A 27,219-nucleotide genomic window follows, 5' to 3' on the forward strand; every position below is an offset into this window, starting at 1 on the left:
GGACGGGCGGGAGATGGATGGCTGGCGGGATAGGGAGGTCCAACTGGTCCTGCCCCGATCGACTCGTTGGGCCGCCGCCGCCCCTTCGCGGCCCTGCTCCAAACTTCCGTCCAGGCCTCACGCTGCTGTGGCTGCAGTTGCGGTGGCTCCAGCTGCAGTAAAATGCAGTTGCTGTGGCTCGATCTGCAGCTCAACTCTGGACTTCTCTCACAGTTTCGGTAAAAGCTCATCTCATCTCATCTCCTTTTGGAAACGCCCTGCCGTGGGTTATATAGGCCCCACCCCTCAACCTTCGCGAACCTCCTCGATGCTTCTTTCCACACCCTTTCCAAGTCCAACCCCTTGTTCGTGGTTGGTTGAGTGGGGCTGACTCACTCCTCCCCTCTATGACGAGGTGGGGACCCGCCTTTCTTCCCCAACCCTGCCTCGTGGCCAATGGTGGCAATTGTTGGAGCGGAGGTAGTTTCCAATCGACGAAAGGGGGAATGGAGGTTTTGGGAGTGGGAATGAAGGGAATCTATCTCTTTCACTGGTGCAATGGAGTATTTCAATTAATGGGAGACACAGCCTTACCCTAAAACACATAATAAGATATAAGCTATCGAACAGGGGTATTCTATGATTAGCTGTGGTGTGGGTGCTCTATGGACTAATTATGGGACGCCCTTTGACCTTTACACAGCTCCGGAGGCAGGAGGCGCAGAATAACCAATTTTAATAATAAAGCACAATCAAAAAAATGCAGTCCTCATATCTGCAACAATATATATATATATATATATATATATATATATATATATATATATATATATATATAAATATATAAATGTGTGTATATACATATACACACACATTTTGTTAAAGTCATTTTGTAAAATGTAACTTCAAGACGGTTTAGTGTAAATTTGTTGTGTAAAACCTCCTGTTTTCGAGTGAGACCGGTTGTGGATTTGGACATTAAGACACAGCTAGAAAGTACATTGTGCTTTAGGAGGAAACAGCACGGACTGTTTGTGCAGTGGATCACGGCAGCAAGATTGTCTGTGAAGCCTTGGAGTAAGGTGTAAGACATTTTTTATTGGGACTGCCTCGTGGGGCAGGATGGCCCAGAAGATGGCACCCGCAGAAGTGGATGGCCAAATAGCAGGATGAGCCACCCAAAAGGGCAGTGCCAACCCAATTGCCTGGCTCGGTTTCCTGGATGCCTAGCTCGAGCACACCAACGATTGGTCCGATTTAAATTGAGAAGAGCAAGGTTTGGTTTGAGTGTCGTTGGTTGGGAGGTTGGTGAGCAGAAAGGGAAAATGGTATTAATCAAATAAATAAATGAGAAAAAACACATTTAACAGAGTAAAATACAAGGAGATCGAGGGGAGAGAAGGCCCTGCTGAACTCTGTCTTTGCAGCCCTAACCTGGAGTTTAAATTACATCCACTCCAATCATGCAGATTAGGATATAACGAATCAGCTCATTGCATATGTTTTTTATCTATGCTGACATTTTTTTACATCATTCAGTTTTCCATTTCCATCTGGTGACTTCTCACCTTACCAAGCCTTCTTCCTGTTCATTCATCACGTGACTGGCATTAGCACTCAAGTTGTAAAGCAAGTACTGCCGGCATACCCACCTGTCAGCCAAACAAAATGCACCAACGTGGCCCACACGCAATTAAATTCCAAATTCCCAGGCTGCCACGATGAGGCAAGAAATGATGGTGGACGGAGCGTGCCAGAAGAGCACCTGCTATTTACCGGGGTCTTACCGTTTGGGACTCAAAGTGCGCAGAAAGCCGTGCATTGTGCGGAAAAAGGGGTCCGATGACGTGCCACAGACGGCCTGCCAGACGCTTACTCTGCCTGGAAGCGGCGCCCGACCTCCCACCCATCGACCCCCCTGTATACCACGTCCCATGAGGTCCCTTCTCAAAGGCCGTCTGTTTTGGGGCAGACCATGCCACGTATGGCCATGTGAGCAACAGCTGCTTTGCGCGCGCTGCTCAGAAGATCCTTCGACCGCTTATCCGACTCCTTCTGCCTTTCCTTAACCCTACATTGTGTTTTCATATTCATAACTAATGTTCTTTGCGTCACACTTTCATCAACACTCTGAAATGTAAAAAACCCAGTAATCTTACCTCTGCCCACAAATAATAAAACTGCAACAAGGTATTTCTGCACGACTCTCCAGGTACATATATAAATTCAGCATTATGACTTTCAAAAGGAAATATAGATCTAATAAGTAATAAGAGTATTTTGAAAATGGCCCACATCCTGTGGAAGACATGCAGGCCATGATGGTTTGATTTGCTTTGAGCAATAACTGAATAATCATCATTTGGTTGGAATAAACGAGAAAAGCTAAAAACAACCGGAAGGCAACAAAGTAAAATTCCCCGCCGTCCACAACTCATTCCAGCAACCGCTGACTGTTTCCGTTACGATTCCGAGCAGACACATTGGACAATCGGGATAAACAGCACGTGCTGTGCCCAGATAAAACAGTGGCGTTCAATTGGGCGGCGACAACACTTCAGTTTCTGACCGTCGACTGGCTCAAGCAATGAAGTGTATTCGACGCGTCTGTAGCAGGATTTCATGGGTTCTGTAATTGGGGGCGATGAGGAGACATTTTGGCCCCAGATGATCAGGCCAGCAGGTTCATACATCAACTACTTTTCACCAATGAAGGCACTTATTACCTCTGGCACCCATGGTGGATGGACGTTATGTATTCACCTTGTTTGTTTGTCTGTGAGCAGGACATCGCTAAAAGTTATGGGTGGATTCTGACTTGGTGGGCAGGTTGCGTGCGTGCCAAAGACGAATTGATTCGATTTTGGTGACGATCCAGAACCAGATACCAATTTTTTTTAAAGTGGTTCTTCACCATTGAGAACCCAAAAATTGAGACCTCCTCCGCCCCCGCCCCCCGCCCCCCAAAAATATTTTTCAAAATTAAATGAGGACCAAAAACGATATACAGTATAGCACAATATCTCAAAAAGTTGTGGACAGGTTATGACCAAACTTGGTGGATGAGTTGGGTAGGTGACAAGAACAAGCTGATTCAGGTCCAAATCCAGATCTGACCTATCAGTGGGATACAAAACCAAAACAGTTCAGCCTGGCAGAGGTACACGTTCGACTGAGTGTTGTTCTAGTCTCTCTTGTTATCATCATAAAACCCATTATAATAATAGCAATAGATATAATGCCTTCATGGGAAAAGAGATAAAATAGGAGTTTATGGAGAATTTGTCAGTATATTTTATTACTAGTCAGGTTCACTATGTTTTTTTGTTCAAAATCATGGTAGATTAGCAAACCTATACATTTTTGGAAACGTTATTACATGGAAAATCTGAAAATCAATGTTTACATTTGCCAATTCCGACCAATTCGATTCGACCAATTCGACCAATTCGACCAATCGACCAATTCCATTCGACCAATTCGACCATTCGACCATTCGACCAATCGCTTCGATCGACCATTCGAACATTCGACCAATTCGATCGATTCGATTCATCGAATTCGATCGACCATTCGACCAATTCGATTTGCCAATCAATTTGACCGACCAGGGGGGTTGACTCAGCCTGTCATCCTTCCGAGGTCGGCAATTTGAGTACCAGTTCACTGGTAATTCCCTGCTTGTCGTAAAAGGCGACAAAAAGGGTTGGCGGCAGGAAGGGCATCCGGCCATAAAACATTGCTTCAAAAAGGGGACCGAAAAACAACAACAACCACGGTCCCCGAAAAAGGCCAACCCCCGCTTTGCGGGGAAAAATGGCCTCTAAAGGTGGGTTTTTTTTAAAAATCAATTTGACCGACCTTTGCTTGTGTGGAACGGACTGTGAAAACGATGCGGACTATATTGTCGGATACGACACACAGGACAGTGATGACGAACTCTAAATGGCATATTCTGTAATCGTGTATGTTCGATGCCATTGACTGCCTGTGTATATTTTGTCATTGACTGCCTGTGTAGATGTGAAGTTATACTGACTGCATGTGTATATATGATTTTGCTGACTGCCTGTGTATGTTTGGTGATATGAATTATTGTGACACATTTTGATGTTATTAACTGCCTGTACAAAATGATAACAAGTATTTGATTATGCAACTTATCGCGAATATAAAGACAGTATTTTGCAATTCAAAACCTTTGATTCGTGTCTTACCATTCCCCATAGCACTAATTTGATACTTTCATTGGATTCCTTGTCCCTGAAAATATAGGTTTAGTATATTTTAAAAAGTTTTTAGGGTAATTAGAGGCAGAAATAGAACAAAATATGTATTTTACAGTGGCCATTTTGAAAATCCGAAATGGCCGCCATACAGGTATCTCTCCAAATGTAAACATTGATTTTTAGTTTCCTTATGCTAAAACCTTTCCAAAAATGTATATGTTTGCTAATCTACCATGATTTTGAACGAAATATAATTTATTGACATAGTGAACCTGACTATACCTAGCAAATTTAAATTCTTATATGTGTCGATATAAAAATATTTGCTTTGTCAAGACAAGGATGGACAAGTAAGCGTACTCGTCTCTGAAATCTCAAGCCTGGGGCACTGCTCAGATAGACATGAAGGTGATGATGATGTACACTGTTCAGATAGACATGAAGGTGAATGCAGATGTACACTGTTCAGATAGACATGAAGGTGATGATGATGTGCACTGCTCAGATAGACATGAAGGTGATGCTGATGTCCACTGTTCAGATAGACATGAAGGTGATGATGATGTGCACTGCTCAGATAGACATGAAGGTGATGCTGATGTGCACTGGTCAGATAGACATGAAGGTGATGATGATGTGCACTGCTCAGATAGACATGAAGGTGATGCTGATGTACACTGCTCAGATAGACATGAAGGTGATGATGATGTGCACTGCTCAGATAGACATGAAGGTGATGATGATGTGCACTGCTCAGATAGACATGAAGGTGATGATGATGTACACTGTTCAGATAGACATGAAGGTGAATGCAGATGTACACTGTTCAGATAGACATGAAGGTGATGATGATGTGCACTGCTCAGATAGACATGAAGGTGATGCTGATGTACACTGTTCAGATAGACATGAAGGTGATGATGATGTGCACTGCTCAGATAGACATGAAGGTGATGATGATGTGCACTGCTCAGATAGACATGAAGGTGATGCTGATGTACACTGCTCAGATAGACATGAAGGTGATGATGATGTGCACTGGTCAGATAGACATGAAGGTGATGCTGATGTGCACTGCTCAGATAGACATGAAGGTGACGACGATGTACACTGCTCAGATAGACATGAAGGTGATGACGATGTGCACTGCTCAGAAAGACATGAAACTGGGACTCCCATGTGTTGCCAGTTGAAGACACCACCTTGTCTTTAGCAAAGAGTAGGTGAGTTACCACCGGCACCTTGAACAAATTCCAAATTCCTGCCACCTTCAATTGAGTATCCGGTGTCGGAGTAGCAACTGGACCAGGATTTTAATGCTTGCCAAGAGAGACTGTTTTGGCAGAACCACCGCTCCATATAGACGATGTTACATTGTTTATGATTAATGGATGAGTCACCATTGTTCAAGCTTGCCTGGCTTTACAGTTCATCACACTTTGTTTTTACTTGCACTTCATTTGAAAGCACTTTTTTTTAAAAGCCCCAATTGATGTTGTCATGGCGTCAGTGGAACATGATAATAATAATAGGTTTTTTAATTCAATCAAACAAAGTTTGAGGCAGGGAAAACTAAATAAAATAAATCAGCCAATTGGTAGAAATCTCACAAGTCTGCTTTGGAAAACCTGAGCTGAATGTTTCAGCAAACCACTGCAATAATATTGATTATGCACCCAGTAGAACATCAAGTTTGTAAATTGGGAAATATTGCAGCATGTGAATTATTTATTCAAGATTAATTCAACAAACAAAATGAGAAGATTGATGGATGATTAAAAGATTGAATAGATAAAAATATTGGAACATACAGTCACGTGAAAAAGTAAGTACACCCCATGTAAAGTTTTGACTTTTTCAACATATTTCAACATACAGCTATTTGATCTTCATTTCAACAATATTGATAGATAAAGGTGATATAATATAACAAATATCATGAAACATTTACATTTTGTAGTCCATTGTATAATTTAAATAAACATAAATGCAAATTTCGCATGTGGAAAAAGTAAGTACACCCCTACATTTATCACTACTTCAAATACCTAAAATTAGAATCAGGGGCACCAGCTCAGGTGCGAATGATTAGAACATCGTTAGAGAGGATCTTGGAGGAACCTGTCTTATTTAAACCTCAGACATTTAGTTTGGTTTGCTCTTTGTTGTTGAAATGTGCGGCGTCACCATGCCGAGATCAAAAGAGCTCTCTGAGGCCTTCAGAAAGAAGGTCATAGATGCCTACGAGTCTGGGAAGGGATTTAAAAAGATCTCCAAACAATTTGAAATCAATCATTCGACTGTCCGGAAGATCATCTACAAGTGGAGAAGATTCCAAACAACTGCCAACTTGTTCAGGCCAGGCCTCCCCAGCAAGTTCAGCCCGAGAACAAACCGGAAGATGCTGAAAGAAGTCTCTAAGAACCCCAGAATGCCATCATGGGACATACCGGTAGCTCTTGCCACTGTTGATGTCAAAGTGCACGGGTCTACCATTAGAAAGAGGCTGCACAAATTTGATCTACATGGGAGGTGTGCCAGGAGGAAACCTTTGCTGTCCAGAAAGAACATCAGGGCAAGACTAAAGTTTGCCAATGAACACCCAGGCAAAGACCAGCACTTCTGGAGCAATGTGCTCTGGACAGATGAGTCAAAGGTAGAGCTATTTGGCCACAGTACCAGAAGACATGTTTGGCGAAAACCAAAGACAGCATTTGACCACAAGAACCTGATACCAACTGTAAAGCATGGTGGTGGAAATATTATGGTTTGGGGCAGCTTTGCTGCATCAGGGCCTGGGCAGCTCACCATCATATAATCCACTATGAATTCTTCATTGTACCAGAGGGTGCTTGAGGATAATGTGAGGCCATCTGTCGGAAAGTTGAAGCTCAACCGAAGGTGGACCTTGCAACATGACAATGACCCTAAACATACCAGTAAATCCACCAAGGAATAGCTGAAAAGAAAGAAATGGAGGGTTCTGGAATGGCCAAGTCAAAGCCCGGATCTAAATCCCATCGAGATGTTGTGGTGGGATTTGAAACGAGCTGTGCATGCAAGAAACCCTCAAACATCGCACAACTGAAAGAATTCTGCATGGAGGAGTGGGCAAAAATTTCTCCCAGTCGATGTCAGAGACTGGTAGAGAGTTATAAGAAACGCCGACTTGAGGTTGTTTCTGCCAAAGGGGACAATACCACCTATTAGAGCCAAGGGTGTACTTACTTTTTCCACATGCGAAATTTGCATTTATGTTTATTTAAATTATACAATGGACTACAAAATGTAAATGTTTCATGATATTTGTTATATTATATCACCTTTATCTATCAATATTGTTGAAATGAAGATCAAATCGCTGTATGTTGAAATATGTTGAAAAAGTCAAAACTTTACATGGGGTGTACTTACTTTTTCACGTGACTGTAGATGGCTAAAGGGAAGAGATCATTTTTCCCACCTCACCCCTTCACTTCGCTTCTGCCACCTCCTCCCACCTCCTCCCACCCCAACCACTCTCCCTTCAGGCTCCCACCCCTTCCCCTCCATCCTCCCACCTCAACTCCTCTCTCTGCTCCCCCCAAGAGTGGGGAGCACAGAGAAAGAGGTGGGAGACAGAGGAATGGGACAAAGAGAAAGGAGGGAGGTGAGAGAGAGAGAAAGGAGGAATCACGTGGTCTGGCAGCCATATTGGATCAAAGAGAAAAAAAAACCTTCAAAAACAGAACAGCTGGCTCGCACCAAATTGACAGCACAGGATAAGTATTCTATGAATACCATCTAGTTGGTAATGGATCACCCCTGCTCCCTCCTCCTGCTCTGCCACCTCCTCCTCATGCCCCTCCCCCCTCCCCATGCACACAGCTCAGCCCTCCTCCTGATCTCCGCTCACCCCTCCTCCAGATCCCCACTCACCCCTCCTCCAGATACCCGCTCAACCCTCATCCTGCTCCCCTCTCACTCTCCTCCTGCTCCCCACTCACCGATCCTCCTGCTCCCTGCTCACCCATCCTCCTCCTGATCCCGGCTCACCCATCCTCCTGATCCTCACTCTCCCCTTTTCTTGCTCCCCACTCTCCTCTCCTCCTGCTCCCCACTCATGCCTCCTCCTGCTCTCATCTCACCCCTCCTCCTGATTCCCAATAACCCTCCTCTTGCTCCCCTCTCATCGTCCCAGTGCTCTCCCTCCTCCCCATCCCCTGCTCTCCCCCATCCCATCCTCCTGGTCCAACCTCCCCTCTTCCCTCGCCCCTCCTCCCCTTCCCCTCCAACCCTTCCCCTCCTACTCTCCCTTCAACCACCACTTCCCCACCTCTCCTCTCCTCTACTCTACTCTACTCTACTCTCCCCCTCCCGTCCTCTCTCTCCCCCTCCCGTCCTCTCTCTCTCCCGTTCCCCTCACCTCTCTTCCCTTCCCCTCCCACCCCCCTCTCTTAATATTTCCAACAGCGAAGTGACCCAGCATTGCTCGGCAATGCCAGCTACCTTTGCTAATCTTCAATGAAGTTGTAATTGAATAAAGGCACATTTTAGTTCTACGTAATTAAAATAAAGCCATATTCTATGGCGTTGCCTTCCTGTCCCCTCCCCTCACAAACCACTGCCCTCTCCCTCCCCCCCCCCCCCCCCCACAAAACTTTTGTTTCTGGGCAGCGTTTGTGTCTATTTAATTACAACTAAAATGCTATAAGCTTTAGAATCTCTTAAACTGAACCGGATTTCAAAAATTAAACTGCAGAATTGGGCTCAGCAGCAGTTCTGACTGCTAGAAAAGTGTTTGTTTGTTTAAAAACGGGTTTTTTAACATTTGCTTAAAGCATCTCTGGATGTCTCCAGGTCGTATTTCGTACGACTGCGCATATCTTAAACGCCATTTCAGCCACGCGATTACTTTAAAAGCACAGAAGATACAAACACAGCACTTACCTCAATTTTCTCAGGAAACACTCTCCAGCCGACGTAGACAAACTGTCTAAACCCAGTTTACATTCCCTGTTAGTGGGCGAACAATCCAACGCTTGGCGAATACACTTAGTTATAAGAATCGGTCGTTTTCTAAAAAAATTCAGATTTCACTGCAGATTTCGACAATTAGTGTCCACGAGATTCGATCCTCAACTCGAACACATAATTTGATTATATAATTTAAGTAGTCTGCGAGAGTACATCATGTTTTCAAGGCAAGGCACATTTAAATATGCCGAAACAAAAAGGTGGCCACGACCCCTGTGAGGTGAAGTTGGGCTGACCAAGAATATAGCATTTCATGAAGATACGCCGTTAATTATCTTCAGTTTTCATTCATGCACTCCCTTAGAGTTCCCTTAGGATGAATGCAAAGTTTTGGGCCACTAGGTTTCATGGTTTTGGAGTTATGGAGCAGACACACAGACACACACACACACACACACACACACACACACACACACACACACACACACACACACACACACACACACACTGACTGACTGACTGACATTCTCAATTTTTATTATTATTATACAGGTGGGGTCACCCGTGGGAATCCCACGGCCATGGACGTGTGTGACATTTGGACATATTCATTTAGATACTGCACATTCAGTTTTACAAAATGGTTACTGGCAATTTATCAGATCTACAAATTATGTAATCTACATAATATGTTACCCCTCACTTATCTCCTCTCCCCCTCATTCATCTCTCCCCCTCACCTACCCCCATCACTCCACTTCTCTCCTCCTCATTCCTCTCCAACTCCTCCTCACCCCTCTCTTCCCTTTACTCCACTCCCTTCACTCCTTTACAACTCTCCCTCACCACTCTCTTCCCCTTACACCTCTCCCCTCACTCCTTTCCAACTCTTCCTCACTCCTATCTTCCCTCTACTCCTCTCCATAGGCGTAGTTTGGCTTCTCTATTTGGGGGGGGGGGGGGGGGGGGGGGTGCAGGCGATTAATATTAATATTAATGGTTCTGACTTCCAAAATTAACATTTGTTGGTGTAGTTACAGTAAACGTGAAATCACAAATACAGTTTATGTTCATTATTTAATCATATCCTTGGTTTTTGTTTTAGCCTAATTTTAGCTCGTCCCCTGCACAGCATGTGTGTCTATATGTGTATGTGTATATGCATGTGCATGTGCATGTGCGTGTGTGTGTGTGTGTGTGTGTGTGTATGTGTATGTGTGTATATGTGTGTGTATGTGTGTGTGTATATGTGTGTGTATGTGTGTGTGTATGTGTAGTTGTGTGTGTGTCCGGGCCGTTACTTTTTTTTATACCATTTAAGTTTTGGCATCAAATTTTCAACAAAGCTTTATTATGAGAATATGGAGAAGGCAAATTAATAATTTTGGTCAAAACGTCAAAGGTCAGTATCACATAAAATTGTCAATTTTCATCTGATCAACCTGAAATTTTAATAATTTGCATATTGGGTAACAGAATTGGTTCACCAATTGAAAGCTAGAAACTGATTATTTTTTAGATGTAAAGATGAAAGGTCCAGGCTGCATAAATCATCAATTTTCATTTTGTATTGTTTTTTTTAACTTCATTACTTTGAGCAGGTGTAAGAAGAAGAGGAAGATGCCTGAATACAAACGGATGCGGATGGGCTTTGCATTTTCAGATGCTTTCTAGTTTGATATTGTTGCAGTTTTGTGTTTTTACAAATAAAGGTTTTGCCCTCATAGTTTAGTCACACTACAACACGTAGCCTCGCGATAGTTGTTATTTCATAGTAAATGTAAGCATAGTCTTTTCCTGTGTTAGTTTTGCGTTGAGTAGAAAAATGAGAGTTAGGTTTCCCTCCAATGCCTTATGCCGCCTCGATACTTTGGCTTTTGGCGCGAAATAACACGAGGTCGGGCCTGGCAAGTCGATCCAGGCCGAAGGAAGGTTGAGCAGGGAGAGTGGGAGTGACGGTAAGCACGAGCCGCCAATCAGGGCTCAAGGGAGTGGCTTAGCACTGCGTCCGAAGGCGTGTTTTGGAACATTCGAGCGAGCTAAAGGGGTTGGCAATATAACCCGTTGCACGAAGCCCCCCACCACATTTCTGCGGAGAGGTGAGCTGAACCAAGTTCTGAGGGAGGTGCGCTGAACCAAAGAGAAGAGAAAGAGGGTTCAAGAGTTGAGAGAGTTCAAAGAGAAACAGAAGACGCACATGAACCAAGTTATAAGGCGCTCTTACAAATTAAATGCTCGGTTGAGCTTGAGGCAGAACCTATATCGAGTTACGCGAGAGAGAGCGAGCCATTATTCAATCGCGCTGTGAGAAACCACCAAGCCTGGCGAGAGACGCGGACATTTTCCCGCCTGCCTGCTCTGCCCTTTGTTCGAGAGACGCACTGCAAGGATCCCTCCCGCCGCCTGCTTACCTTCATCGAGGGACGTGCTGTGACCGGGGAGAGCCACGCCAGGCGAAGCCGTTCCTGGACGACCAAGTCGGCGCGCTCAGCGCGTGAACATCATCCTTCCTTCATTTCCCCCCTGTGAGTGTGATCGGGCCCGTGTCTGGGAATTAAGATACGACTGTATAAGACTGCTCTGTGTCTCTGCTTTCTACCGATCCTTGTACATAATAGTGTGAATAATTATTAAACCTGTGTTCTTCCTTTTATTCGACCGTCTCATCCCTTCCATCTATTGACTAGGCGTGGTACGAATAACACCGCTCGAATCGGGTTCCAATACCAGATAACTGCACGGATCACGTGGTACGCCATCCGCTTGGACGTACTCAAATTATGCGTGGTTCGTGCGAGGCTTGATCCCCGCTTCCGTGGCGGAGTAGGTATTTAGGTACGTGCGAGAATTGTCCCGGAACCCTACCCTGCATCTGCCCGGGAGGGGCGATTCAAGTCTCTTGGTTGCGACGTCCCAAAGAGGGCAAGGGGCTTAATCTCCCCTTGGTAAGGGCAGGAGGGTCGCGAGTAAACCGTAACAATATGTTTACCAGCTACGACCAATATTACTATTTAGTGTAGCAGCATAGCAAACCTGTTGTGCATTTTGTGATACAAGCACCAAATTTGGCACAAATGTACATTAATATGTTGCGAACATTTTCAGATATTGGGCCACTTGAAATTCCGTAATTTTTTTTTTCAATTTTTTTCAAATTTCGTAATTTCAAATTTTTCGGGTGACACCGTCACAATTTCGGTCTTCGAGGCCGGCCGATATAGTAGGGCGGCTTAGCCCAAATATTCAAAAGAATTGTGCATTTTGTGATACAAGCACCAAATTTGGCACAAATGTACATTAATATGTTGCGAACATTGTGTGGTCAGCAATGAAGACGAGAGTCTGAATTACATGTATGCAAAAGACCTTGTGAACCAGTGAAGCAAATACACGGGTAAGCATGAATTAAATCTAGGGCATGATATAATTTCCATGATGTTTACCTCTACACTCAATGGTGGAAGGAGGTAATGTTTTGATCCCAGCTTGTCTGTATGTCTGTTTGTCTGTTAGTCCACAAAATTCCAGACAAAGCTTGTAGTAGTGGTAGTTGTAGTGGTAGTGGTGATAACAGGAATTGTTATATACAGACTTGGCATTTAATATGGAATATTTTTTTTGTGGGGGTGAACTTACTTTTCAAGATGTCTTAGAACCAAAAGTTCATTTGAATTATGTTGAAATTATTCTAGATTTTGTTAAAGTGACCTTTAAAAGAAACAAAAACCACATTTGACATTTCGAAACAAATAAATTGATCCTTGAAAGTGATGTAAACTGATATCGAACTCAATTCATGGACAGTACTGTGTTAAACTTCTGTACGCTTTCCAGAAGTATCTCTTCATTTTGCAAATTAGCCAAAAAAAATTTGAACAAAAAACAAAAGTTAAATTACGACTGGGATTATGGACAGTAAAATTACAGTTCAGTACTTCGTGTAACCCCCACGAGCATTCAGGAGAGCACGTACACGTTGAGGCATGCTGTTCACGAGATTTGCCAAGGTTTGGACAGGAATCGCTTGCCATGCAGTGACAATAGCCTGCTGCAATTCACGCACAGAGGTCGGCTGCTGGTCCAAGTGGTCGATTTGACGCGTTAATTCTGCCCACAAGTTCTCTATCGGATTCATATCCGGGGACATGACAGGCCACTCCATATGCTCTACACCACAGTCAGCAAGAAAGTGTTGGATCATGCGAGCACGATGAGGCCGTGCATTGTCATCTTGGAAGACAAAGTTTCCTCGAAAGGCTGCACGAGCAAATGGAAGCAATGTTTCTTCCAGAATGGCCCTGTTCTTGAACTGGTTCAGGTTTCCATTCAGAACAACCAGGTCAGTTTTGCCGCCTGCATGAAAAGGAGCCCAGTCACCCCACCACCTCCAACTTGGACTCTTGGCACTATACAATCTTTGTTGTAGGCTTCATGCACTTGTCTGCGCACTCGGACGTGGCCATCTTGACGATAGACCAGAAATCTAGACTTGTCACTGAAGATCACGTGATTCCAGTGTCCTGGCTGCCATTGACGGTGCTCTCTGGCCCACTGCAATCGGCGCTGGCGGTGTTGTCTGGTCAGGCGTGGCTTTCTCAGGGGACGCCTGGCACGATAGCCTGCTTGAACCAGTCGTTGGTTGACTAGCCTTCTGAATACATGCACATTTGTCAGTTGCTGCCACTCAGACCTAAGCCGATTAGCTGACTTGGTACGGCCATTGCGGACTAACCGGTGCAGCTGGCGATCATCCCTCCTTGTGGTTCTGCGGGGACATCCTGGCCTCGGTATTGGAGTAGGGACACCCTTCTGAGCATTTCGTTTCAGGATCTTTGACACCTGACCTTGAGTGATGCCATACTGCCGAGCAATAGCACGCTCTTTCATGCCGTAATTTCGTAAAGCCACCACTCCATGACAAACAGCATTGTCGAGTTGACGGACCATCTCCAGAGGAAGCGGCAATAACCTTTGGAGACGTGCAGCAGTTGTTTTCCACTAATACAGAACGCAACAACCCTTGTACACCCGACTGTGAAGCCAATCGTCAAATGCACCTGTCCGTACATTTTGCCACACCACCTGTGATATAATCCTGTTGTTGACTTCTTGCTGTGACAGACAATCAGTGACAAGGTTCTTTTAACAAATAAATCACCAAAGTGAAAAAGAAACTCACCAGATTGATATACTGAGTTAAAAAGTAAACCCAAGTCAAGAAAAAAAAAATATTCCATATTAAATGCCAAGTCTGTAGAACTGAACTTATATTATTATTATATGCAGAAAATAACTTCATTTCTATATGCCCTGCAGTGGACAGGTTAATTGGTTTATGCACTGAAGGGGTCACCCTGGTGTGCACTGCTGTGTTCTGCCTCACTGAGTTGTTCAGGTATGATGTACTCAGCACAAGCTTCCGGTCGGCCCGGAGGTGGGGGTGCGGGGCCTGTCACGGAACGTCAAAACAAACGGCCTGCCGGGGCCGCCCAAAAGTCGGGCGTGAGGGGCGCGTCCACTAATGGAACGCCTCTCGCTTCCCAGATCGAGGGCCACGTGGTCAGGAGAACCTCGTCCCTTCCGGTCACACTTTGCCTATCGGCCGGCCTCGAAGACCGAAATTGTGACGGTGTCACCCGAAAAATTTGAAATTACGAAATTTGAAAAAATTTGAAAAAAAAAATTACGGAATTTCAAGTGGCCCAATATCTGAAAATGTTCGCAACATATTAATGTACATTTGTGCCAAATTTGGTGCTTGTATCACAAAATGCACAATTCTTTTGAATATTTGGGCTAAGCCGCCCCACTAATTAGCATAACAACAAATTATTGAATTAAAAAAAAAATCGAGTCCTTTATGAATCACTAGCTGAGGTACCCGGGTTCGCCCGGGTTGAATAAGAATAAGACAAATATATGATGAAAAGAACATGTATATTTTAGAGCAATATCACAGTACATTGCCTACATGACGTTTTGTCTCGCGCCTGATTTCGCATCGCTCCAGGTTCTTCACCTCGCTTCAACCATTTTCACAACCATCCAGACGTTAATCTGGTGTGTGTGTGTAACGTGGATTTTGAGTGGGAATTTGCGGTTCGTCGATTGGGAGCCGTTGAACGTCCATACCCGAAGGTGTGATTTCCCAGCCGCCTCTTGAGGACACTTTTGCCTATCTTTGGCAGTGTGACTGTCAACCGAGCGGGATTCTGGTCTCGATACAAATCGTTCTGACGATCGCTTCAACATCACCCGTCCCACAATACCCGACCTGTCCCACAGTACCCGAGCCGTCCCACAGTACCCGAGCCGTCCCACAGTACCCGACCCGTCCCACAGTACCCGACCCGTCCCACAGTACCCGACCCGTCCCACAGTACCCGACCCGTCCCACAGTACCCGACCCGTCCCACAGTACCCGACCCGTCCCACAGTACCCGACCCGTCCCACAGTACCCGACCCGTCCCACAGTACCCGACCAGTCCCACAATACCCGACCAGTCCCACAACACCCGACCCGTCCCACAACACCCGACCCGTCCCACAACACCCGACCAGTCCCACAACACCCGACCCGTCCCACAACACCCGACCCGTCCCACAACACCCGACCCGTCCCACAACACCCGACCCGTCCCACAGTACCCGAGCCGTCCCACAGTACCCGACCCGTCCCACAGTACCCGACCCGTCCCACAGTACCCGACCCGTCCCACAGTACCCGACCCGTCCCACAGTACCCGACCCGTCCCACAACACCCGACCCGTCCCACAACACCCGACCCGTCCCACAGTACCCGACCCGTCCCACAGTACCCGACCCGTCCCACAGTACCCGACCCGTCCCACAGTACCCGACCCGTCCCACAGTACCCGACCCGTCCCACAGTACCCGACCCGTCCCACAACACCCGACCCGTCCCACAGTACCCGACCCGTCCCACAGTACCCGACCCGTCCCACAGTACCCGACCCGTCCCACAACACCCGACCCGTCCCACAACACCCGACCCGTCCCACGTACCCGACCCGTCCCACAGTACCCGACCCGTCCCACAGTACCCGACCCGTCCCACAATACCCGACCCGTCCCACAATACCCGACCCGTCCCACAATACCCGACCCGTCCCACAATACCCGACCCGTCCCACAATACCCGACCAGTCCCACAACACCCGACCAGTCCCACAACACCCGACCCATCCCACAACACCCGACCAGTCCCACAACACCCGACCCGTCCCACAACACCTGACCCGTCCCACAACGATTGAAATGGCAGACTTTGCAGCACCGAGTCAGCTCTGACTGGAGCTAAAAAGCTTTGGACTCTCACAATCGGCAAAGCCAGAGGAGCCCAGGGCCTGGAAGCAGGATGAGGGGAGGTCGGAGGGTACGTTAGTCATTACCGTGTCTGGGAGAGAAGGACTTGCACGGATATGGGTTTGGGAGATTGTGGCTTGGGTCAGATTCCCAGAAGGAATTCGTAGCAATGCCGTTAACCATGATGCCGTTAACCACGATGCCGTTAACCACGATGCCGTTAACCACGATGCCGTTAACCACGATGCCGTCCATGGGCATTTCCACTGTGAACACCAACGTGCATTTCCTGGGTTTCACCTGCGCTCCTGCAGCGCCGCACTCTTCCGCATTTGGGGAAGGTCGAGATTAAATCGACCGTCGTTGGTTAACCAAAAAAATATTTCCAACAGTTGAAATAATTATTGTTTCCAACAGTTGGAATTTAATGAAATTTGAATTCGAATAAAATCTCAACTAAAAAAAAAACCGTTTATTCGTTCTTGGCGCGAAAAAATGGCGCGCATTTTGTCATTATGTGCGACTTTACGTCACTCCTACGGACGTGAAAACATTTGTTTTCCTTAAAAATATATTTAAAATAAATAAAATAGTACATAAATTAACAATAAACGAAGCTAAAAAACAATTTAAAATACAATAAAAAGCACATTAAAAATATATAAATATGTACGTACAGTATACTGTACGTACGCGCAACCGCTGCTTCGCATTCACAACAGAGGCGACGTACAGTATTCCTTTACTCTGTCTGTGTTACTGTTAGCCATGGGTCCGAAGAAGGATAATGCTTGTGTTTCCAAGCGTAATGTGGTTACGATGGACGATAGGGTAAATCTGATTAAAAGGTATGGAAAAGGTGGAAAAGTGTCGGTGATAGCGCATAGACCTCATCGCGAATCGGAACTGCAATGCATCATGGGATCGGAAAGGAGCAATAGCGCCGCCACAAACTACACCACGGAATTGCAGCTGGCGCGGTTTTTTGCACCATTGATATTAAAATAAAAAGTCGCCTATAACCACTGGGATTTTATGCTGATTCCGAATCTGTGTCTAAAACTTTTCTCCGATGTGTAGTTCTTGAGTTATAAGCGGACATCAGACAGACAGACAGACACTCCTCCTTTATATATAGAGATGTCTCCCCAGTGATTCACATACATCATACATGAACATTGTCTTAATATAAATACTGATCTTACCTTAATGATGAAAGTAGGTGCAATCGTTTTTCCCTTCAGTTGGCGTAAACGTCCACAATGTCCTTTGGAATCAGCTTCACAGTTAAATTGTCTTCTATGTGAAGAAGATTCGGTGAAGAGAATCTTTCTTCTTCCATGGTTGAGCACAAACAGTATCTAATCCGTCTCATTGCAGAAAAGCTTCATTCCAAAGTGGCTTAATTTGTGAAAATCCTTCATTTGTGAAAAATCACAAATATCAAAGTTGTTAATCTGATTTGAAAAAGGATGCAGCCAATCACGTCACTCTATGCAAATGCCGCAATATCTGCAGTGGTTGGGGGAAGAAATCCACGCACTTGTGTTCCGTTTCCCTTTGTTACTCACATTGAAATACGGGATGTTTTTATCTTCATTGTAAACTACTGAAAAAAATAGAGGTGGGGGTATTTGCCCCCCCCCCTGCCTCTCCCCCGAACTCCGCTGATGCTCCTCTCCCCTCACTCCTTTCCAACTCCTCCTCACCCCTCTCTTCCCTTTACTCCTCTCTCCTCACTCCCTTCCAACTCATCCTCACCCCTCCCTTCTCCTTACTCCTCTCCCCTCACTCCTTTCCAACTCCTCCTCACTCCTCTCTTCCCTTTACTGCTCTCCCCTCACTCCTTTCCAACTCCTCCTCACTCCTCTCTTCCATTTCTGTTACGTGCCCCTCCCCACCCCCGGTCACGGTGTACCTCCGAGCCCCGAAAGGAGTCGCGGCAGAAAAATGTGTTATTCTGTATGTCAAAGATCAATGGTGAAACCACACCAATTGTTACCAACAAACAAGTATTGTATTAAGGTCACACAAGAATAACAGTACAATGACAATAGTAATCAATGGTACAACCAATATATCATTTTCCTATGATGGTACCATCAGTTCGTACAAGGTAACTCACTGTGCTCCAAGTGAGTGAAACAAGAACATTCCCAATGTCTCTTTCCTGGCTTCAAGCCAAAGTCGATCCGCTCCAGTGATCGTCAGAACGATGTCTAATCGAGACCAGAATCCCGTTCGGTTGAGTGACAGTCACGCTGCCAAAGATGCGTAAAGGTGCCCTCCGGGCGACTGGGAAATCACACCTTCGGGTATGGACGTTCCACGGCTCCCAATCGGCGAACCGCAGATTTCCCACTCAAAAGCCACATTACACACACACACCAGATTAACGTCTGGGTGCGGTGAAAATGGTTAAAGCGAGGTGAAAAACCTTGAGCGAAGCGCAAATCCTGCGCGAGGTAAAAATGGCCGACGGCCCGTTCTCGGGGCGTAACGGCACTCCGATGATTCTCTTTGGTATCAACCGCAAAACATGTCACGCAGCTTTATCTGTCACAGCGATAACAACTCTGTCGCAGGAATCCCTTTCCCAGGAAACCCAAAGTTCACACGTAACCCTCGTTTGCCAACTTTCGCTCAGGACCTTGAAGCAGCTCGGCTTCTTGTCCTACTCACTCGCTCCGCCTTCTCTTCCTCCTCTTCCTCGTCGTCGTCGTCCGTCGTCCGTCCAGTCCATTTAAAACATTAACTTTTTTACCTTTTGAAAATAGTAATCTCTATTTCCCTTAAACGACAACACTAATAGTACATGGAATCAAAAATGGTTACAGTGGATGAAAACCACAACAACAGAAGTGACGAATCCGTAACACTCCCCCCCCACCCCTGCTCCCCCCCCCCCCCCCCCTCAAGAAAGAAAGTTTGAACATAGTGAAAACTTTCTTTGCAGGCAAAAACTCTTTTAACAAACAAAAGTAAAACTCACACCCAAATGATCAATTCAAGTGAACAACAATAATTAATATTCCCCAAAATAAAGCAACAAAACTTCCAACAACCTACAGAAATTTCCAAAGTTAGTTCACTCTGGACAAAGCATCAGCAACGACATTGTCCCTGCCCTTTACATGCTCAATTTCCAAGTTGAACTCCTGCAAAGCCAAACTCCATCTCATCAACCTCTGATTTTTATTTTTCATTTTTTGAATGAAGGTTAAGGGGTTGTGATCAAAAATCCAAAGCAAAGCAAATCTATAGCACTTTTTGAAGGAGGCCGAGCTGAGAGCCAGGTTTCATGGTGGTTGGGCGGTGAGGCCTGGAAGTATTCACTGCATGGACGCATTTAGGAACGTGGAGTTCACGGGTTAATCCTTGTAGGAATCTTGGCTCGGATGCTCCTGAGCACTCAGTGCTTCCAACTCTTCTCTTGATCATAAAAATCATAATCACGGTTGTAGAGTCGGGTGCTGTAGTCACGTGAGTAGCAGTCCCCATCTCGGCTACCACCGTAATAGTCATCCCGTCGAGAGTTGCCAAAACTGCGCTGCTGCTGCTGGGAGCCTCCGTAGTTATCACGACTGCGGCCACCACCAAAACTACTACTCCCACCTCGGGAGCCAAAGCCACCACTGAAACTACCTCCACGTTTTCCTCCTCTGTAGCTCCCTCGACGCCCATGGCCTGCCTTATCTACTGTTATGGTCCGACCATCCAAATCCTTGCCATTCAAATCCTTTTCTGCATCTCTGGCGTCCTTTGTGTTTTCAAAGGTGACAAAGCCAAACCCTCTCGACTTTTGCGTCTCCCTGTCTTTTATCAGCAGCACTTCCAAGAGTGGTCCATATTTGCCAAAGATAGAGTTCAGAACATCTTCACTTGTGTCAAAGTTCAGTCCACCTACAACGAGCTTGCCAACATTGCCTCCTTCCATGACTTGTGTGTGCTGACACTTAGTTTCAGGGTACTCGACAAGAAGTGCCTGTGCAAAGCGTGGTCAGTACCTTCACCTTCTCTTCAGAGCGCTTCCTACCCATAGCATGAGTCGTGGCACAGGATGTAAAGATACCCGGAATCTCCTGCTCTAACTGTGCGGTGTTATTTTCGATACTAGGCTTTTCAACAAACATCGGATTACCAGAAATTCGACCACCAGCCAAATCATTCCCGATAACAAAAGAGATTCCCCTTACAGGAAGAGTGGCTTGTAAACCTACGGTGACCGGTCCTGACACCAGATCAGACTTTAAATGGATGACATGAAGTGGAGCTTTATCATAGCCACCAACCCGCTGCAAAAGAACACTAACACAAGTTGCCGTCTTCTCTGACAATGGCAAAATGCCCTCAAGCATCAAAGATTGATGTGCTCTGTGTCCCTCAATACCCTAACAGGTCTCTGGTTCGTTAAGTCTCCATCCAGTGACACAAACCCCTCTGAAATAAAAGGTTTGTAACCCTCTCTAACAAGGTCGTTCTGTGACGCCGTAACTTTGGCATGGGAACCTTCACAAGGCACTGTCCTCCAAGGACGATTTCTCGCATTGGCCAATGCATTCGGAGTTGTACTAGTCTGACTCCGCTCCTGACTTTTCCTTTTCAGGGCATAACATTGGGACATCAAATGCCCAGGTTTCTTGCAAAAAGCGCAAGTAGGCCCGGAGGAAAAACTCGTGGTCTGCCTCGGGCCCCCCGGAAGATAAGTCTGTCTTGGAACTGTAGTCTTCTGATCCCTAAAGGTCGCGGTATCAGATTTGTCTCCATAGTCATCTCTAGGCCGCCTCCATGAATATTTGTTCTCCGCCCCTGATTTACCATAACTCCCCTGGCTAACTCTAGGCGGGAAGTTAGGTTTGTGTAACCCCATCCTGTGAGTCATCTGCCACTGTTGCTGCCTCATACAACTCTGGTACTTTCTTTTCATCCAGATGTACTTTAATGTCCGCGTGGACACACTGTTTGAATTCCTCCACCAAGATCAATTGTCGCAACAGATTGAAGTCTTTCCCAATCCCCTTCGAGTCACACCACCGATCAAACATGGTTTCCTTCATTCTGGCAAACTCCACATGGGTCTCACTCTCCCTCTTCCTGGCATTCCGGAATTTTTGCCAGTAAGCTTCAGGGACCAATTCGTAGGCTTTGAGAATGGTTTTCTTCACTATCTCATAATCTGCACATTGGTCAATCGGAAGAGCCGAAAATATATCTTGAGCTTTACCCACCAGAACACTTTGCACTGATATGGTCCAGGACCCCACAGGCCATTTTAGCATTTGAACCACTTTCTCAAAGTGTAAAAAAAACTTGGCTACCTCCTTTTCATTGAAGGGTGGAACCAGCCTCACATGCCTACCAACATCCCAAGTGTTCTGACTAGTTGTCGAACTAGCCGGCATGGATACTACTTCTCTCCGTTCTCCCAGTAATTCCAGCTCCTTGAGTTTAAGTTCCTTCTGATACTCCATGTCACGTTCCTTTAACTCCCTTTCGGCTCTCCTTTCCTCTGCTCTTTCCTCTTCTCTTCTCTCCTCGAGTTCTCGTTCCTGCTCTGCTCTTCTTTCCTCGAGTTCCTTTTCAGCTCTCTTTTCCTCTGCTCTTTCCTCTGCTCTTCTTTCCTCGAGTTCTCGTTCCTGTTCTGCTCTTTCCTTTTCTGCTCTCCTTTCCTCTGCTTTTAACCTTTCCTGGCTCTGCAGTTGCATCTCCATTTACCGGAGCTCCACATTTTCTTTTTCCTCGGGTAACCAATCCCAGGCTACCTCTTTCCATGTTCCTTGTCCCACCAGAGATTCTACCACCAATGTCTGCATCTCTGCTTTCTTCATATTAACTCGGACCTCCAAGTTAAAATATTTGGCCAATGTCAAGAGTTCCAATCTTTTTAACGCTTGGAACTGTGCCTCATTAGGGGACGCCGCAAACATTTCTGCGTCAAACACCATGGTGACTATTAGTTAGCACCTGTTAACCTTCACACAAAAAAATTCAAATTTTTTTTGAAAAATTTGGGAATGAATTAATGAATGAATGATCGTTTTAAGGCCATTTTCCCCGCTAAAGCGGGGGTTAGCCTTGCGGGCCCCATGACAATCATGGTTCCCTGTTTGAGGCAATGTTTTTTTGGCCAGATGCCCATCCTGACACCAACCCTTGGTCACGCTCTTACGATGCGCAGGGATATGGTGTACCTATTCTAAACCGGGGTACACACCGTGATCATTCATCCCAGCAAGCTGGTACTCAATTTCCCGACCTCGGAAGGATGACAGGCTGAGTCAACCCCCCTGGCGTTAATTCAGCGATCGACCGGGATTCAAACCCAGGATCCTAGGATCCCAAGCCTGCGTCCTAACCGCGAAGCCAACACCAGGCAACACCAACCTGGGAATGTTAGAAAAATTCCAAATTTGGGAATTTGGGGAATGTTAGGGAATTATATCCCGGACGAGCCCCCAATTTCTGTTACGTGCCCCTCCCCAAACCCCGGTCACGGTGTACCTCCGAGCCCCGAGAGGAGTCACGGAAGAAAAATGTGTTATTCTGTATGTCAAAGATCAATGGTGAAACCACACCAATTGTTACCAACAAACAAGTATTGTATTAAGGTCACACAAGAATAACAGTACAATAACAATAGTAATCAATTGTACAACCAATATATCATTTTCCTATGATGGTACCATCAGTTCGTACAAGGTAACTCACTGTGCTCCAAGTGAGTGAAACAAGAACATTCCCAATGTCTCTTTCCCGGCTTCAAGCCAAAGTCGATCCGCTCCAGTGATCGTCAGAACGATGTCTAATCGAGACCAGAATCCCATTCGTTTGAGTGACAGTCACGCTGCCAAAGATGAGCAAAGGCGCCCACCAGGCGACTGGGAAATTACACCTACGGGTATGGACGTTCCACGGCTCCCAATCGGCAAACCGCAGATTTCCCACTCAAAAGCCACGTTACACACACACACCAGATTAACGTCTGGATGCGGTGAAAATGGTTAAAGCAAGGTGAAAAACCTTGAGCGAAGCGCAAATCCTGCTCGAGGTAAAAATGGCCGACGGCCTGTTCTCGTGGCGTAACGGCACTCCGATGATTCTCTTCCGAATCAACCGCAAAACCTGTCACGCAGGTTTATCTGTCACAGCGATAACAACTCTGTCGCAGGAATCCCTTTCCCAGGAAACCCAAAGTTCACACGTGACCCTCGTCCGCCAACGTTCGCTCAGGACCTTGAAGCAGCTCGGCTTCTTGTCCGACTCACTCACTCCGCCTTCTCTTCCCCCTCTTCCTCTTCGCCGTCGTCCAGTTCCGGTTTCATTTAAAACATTAACTTTTTCACCTTTTGAAAATAGTAATCTCTATTTCCCTTAAACGACAACAATAATAGTACATGGAATCAAAAATGTTTACAGTGGATGAAAACCACAACAATGGAAGTGACGAATCCATAACACTTTACTCCTCTCCCCTCACTCCCTTCCAACTCCTCCTCACTCCTCTCTTCCCTTTACTCCTCTCCCCTCACTCCTTTCCAACTCCTCCTCACTCCTCTCTTCCCTTTACTCCTCTCTCCTCACTCTCCTTCCAACTCCTCCTCACTCCTTTCTTCTTCCCTTTATTCCTCTCCCCCTCCCAAATTCTCCTCTCCTACCCCCCCCCCCCCCCCCCCCCCCACTCCGGCAGTTGTTCCAATCTGGCAGGTACGCCAAATATTAGAGAAAATTGAACTTTTCTCTTGGAGTAACACAGTATAAACCGCCCCCTTGTCCTGTTCATTCTTTAGTGAAATGTTTCGCAGAACAGAGCACGCATGGTGACGTCATTGGACTCGCACTGCAATTCTCCCCAAGTTCAGAGTATTTAAGAATTGCAATTTTTATTGAGACGACTATCTGAAGAGTACAGCTCAAATGGAAAAGTCCCTGGGAAAATTATTGTGCCATAAAATCCCATAAGTTATGGGCGGTGTTATAAGGGCATTACGTTACACCCTTCTGTGCGGCGAAAACAAAAAATATTACTCTTTTCGTTACAGCATAAAAAATGACATTTTTAAACATAAGATTTCAAATAAACTTCTTCAAAGTGTACGTGCACATAACTTATAAAACAAGCATTCTGAGTATTGCGCTGCAATACATGTCCCCTACCGGCAGTCTGTCGTCAGGAAAACTGTTGGGGAACAGACGAATCTCATTAAATATGCAAATTTATGCACGGTAAGAATGTGGGCGTGGATGATGTGAGACCGGGTTATCCTGACCGTGTTATCCTGACCGTGTTATCCGCGGACCGTGGAAGCTAGGTTACTTCTGACGCATACTGTGTATAGTGCTAAGAGGGCAGAGTATCAGATACATATTTAAAGAAGTATTCACGCAGATTATACGCACAGAAGCATATGGTAAAGTGACACTCCACCCTCCCTAGATGTATTGTTGATTTATTGGTAAACTATGTGAATTCAATGTATTCTTGCCTGATATGAAGAATTGTGTCAATGGAAACAAAATTCAGTGAAAACGTGTTTGACTTGATGCTTATTCTAGGAAAGCATTTTAAAGAACAGTCCACGATTACAGCATATTGTACACAAGGAATATTAACAGCTTTGACTTACCGCACTCCAAATTATAGTCCGGAAAACTGTTGGGGAAATTACCAAAGTTCAAAGTGCCATAACTTTGTCAAAAATGATCGAAACGTCGTGAAGTTCGAACTTGATCTGTAACTTATCATGAGGAAACCATGAACCAAGTTTGAAATCATTAGCATTAAGAGTTTAGAAAAAAAAATCCGGAAAACTGTTCTTTGTGTGACGGACTGACAGACGGACAGACTGACAGACGGAGGGACGGAGTGCAAACCTATAGTCCCCTCCTGTGTACACCGGTAGGGGACTAATAAGAACGAAGAAATATCTCTCGGCAATTTCCCGTCAAGGAAGTAATGCTCACGTACAACCTGATCATCCCATCGAGCATGACCATAGAAAACAAAGAATTGCAAACAGACATAGTATTCAGGTACGAAAAGGAAAAAGACAGCATTGCTGATCGAAGTATCAGTGCACAGCTATTTTGGCTTAAATAACACAGAAATTAGAAAATGACCAAATAGCAGAACTTCGAAATGAGTTCAAGAGATCTTGGAAGTTGAAAAACGTCAAAATTGTACCAGTGATTAGTAGAGCAACAAGAATGGTAAAGAAGAAACTCACCGATATAAAAAAAAAAACATCTCCAGGAATATTGCCACAAGCAAACTACAATTGGAGGCAGTTTGTGGATGGGTGACGATGCTGAAAGAGCCCTCGGAACAAATCTCCGAGAAGAACAAAAATTCAACAGCTAGGTCCATGAACCATGATCTCTTGTCGAAGTGGAGGTGGATACTTCGAGTCCTGGGGGAACTCAGTTCCACCTCATGAAACCCGCAAATTGAGATAACAACTGATTACACATGCACACTCATACATACAAACACAAATATATACAAACACACACACACACACACACACACACACACACACACACACACACACACACACACACACACACACAAACACAAACACGTTCTGGATGTTCCATTATGGTGTTGGGCACATTTTCTTGGCATGACCTGGGTCCAATCGTTCCATAGAAGGCAAGGTGGGAGGATGGTTGGGAGGGGGGGGGGGGAGGGTGGGGGGAGGAGAGGAGGAACAGCGCTCTACGTTGGCACCCTGAGCGGTCAACTAGCTGCATTCATTCTATGATGAAGCATTTCTTCCCTTGTGGGAGGGGTGTTGTGGCTTCTGGAAGGCACGTGTTATCAGCGGGTGGTTTGAGGAGCACGAGGACAAAGTTACCCATCTTCCATGGCCCTCCCAATAGCCAGACGTCAATCCCAAAGAGCATTTGTGGGGCTGTCAAGAGAGGTGCCTAAGATAGCGGTTTTTGCCTCCATCAAACCGACGCAGGTTGAACAACTTCCTTGTGGAAGAATGGTGCCACATTCATGCAGAGCAGTTCGAGACCTTTGTTGACTACATGCCACATCATATCCATACTATCCTGGATGCATATGGTAGCCCAATAACATACTAAGTGACATTCTATTGGTCTTTCCATTGATTTTGTCCACTTCCTGTACGTACACACACACACACACACACACACACACACACACACACACACACACACACACACACACACACACACACACACACACACACACACACACACACACACACACATATATATATACACACACATACATGAGATAATGGCATTTTGGCTCATTGGCAAGGAGAGAGGTGCAGCTTGGCTTCGGCGTCAGCACATCTTCATTGCATTTGAAGGTGAATTATGCAGTATGAAAATTAATATACAAAGGTTTCCACAGTAATCAAATCGATGTAAAATCGAAAAGTAATGCCCCTTTGGCAAATCAGACATCATACATCGGGTGCGTCTGAGGAGAGGACCTTGGCTTACACTTTGACCCTTCCGCATCTATTTGAAAGTGAATTCTAGTGAAAGCTTCGTCGTCCTCAATTATTTTTCAGAAACAAATGTTGTGAGAGAAGAGACGTTTACTTGGTAGATACAGTATACATCTCAATCCAAACAAATAAAGAAAGTACTACGTATTGAAGAAACAAAGACATCAGACATCAGTGTACTTTTACATGGATTACAAGGGCGTTTGTAAACCATGGACAAACACATGATATATGGCA

At 45.5% G+C, this 27,219-nt stretch overlaps 1 protein-coding gene across 2 annotated transcripts in view; it reads right to left on the minus strand.

The window, feature by feature from the left end:
• LOC137432600 (phosphatidylinositol 3,4,5-trisphosphate-dependent Rac exchanger 2 protein) overlaps positions 1-27,219 on the minus strand; it is a 229,247-nt gene that overhangs the window by 110,182 nt on the left and 91,846 nt on the right. The gene's annotated exons all lie outside the window — the stretch shown is intronic.

This window comes from Myxine glutinosa, chromosome 8 (assembly GCF_964187855.1).
Source record: "Myxine glutinosa chromosome 8, kmMyxGlut1.1, whole genome shotgun sequence".
Taxonomy (NCBI): Eukaryota; Metazoa; Chordata; class Myxini; order Myxiniformes; family Myxinidae; genus Myxine; species Myxine glutinosa.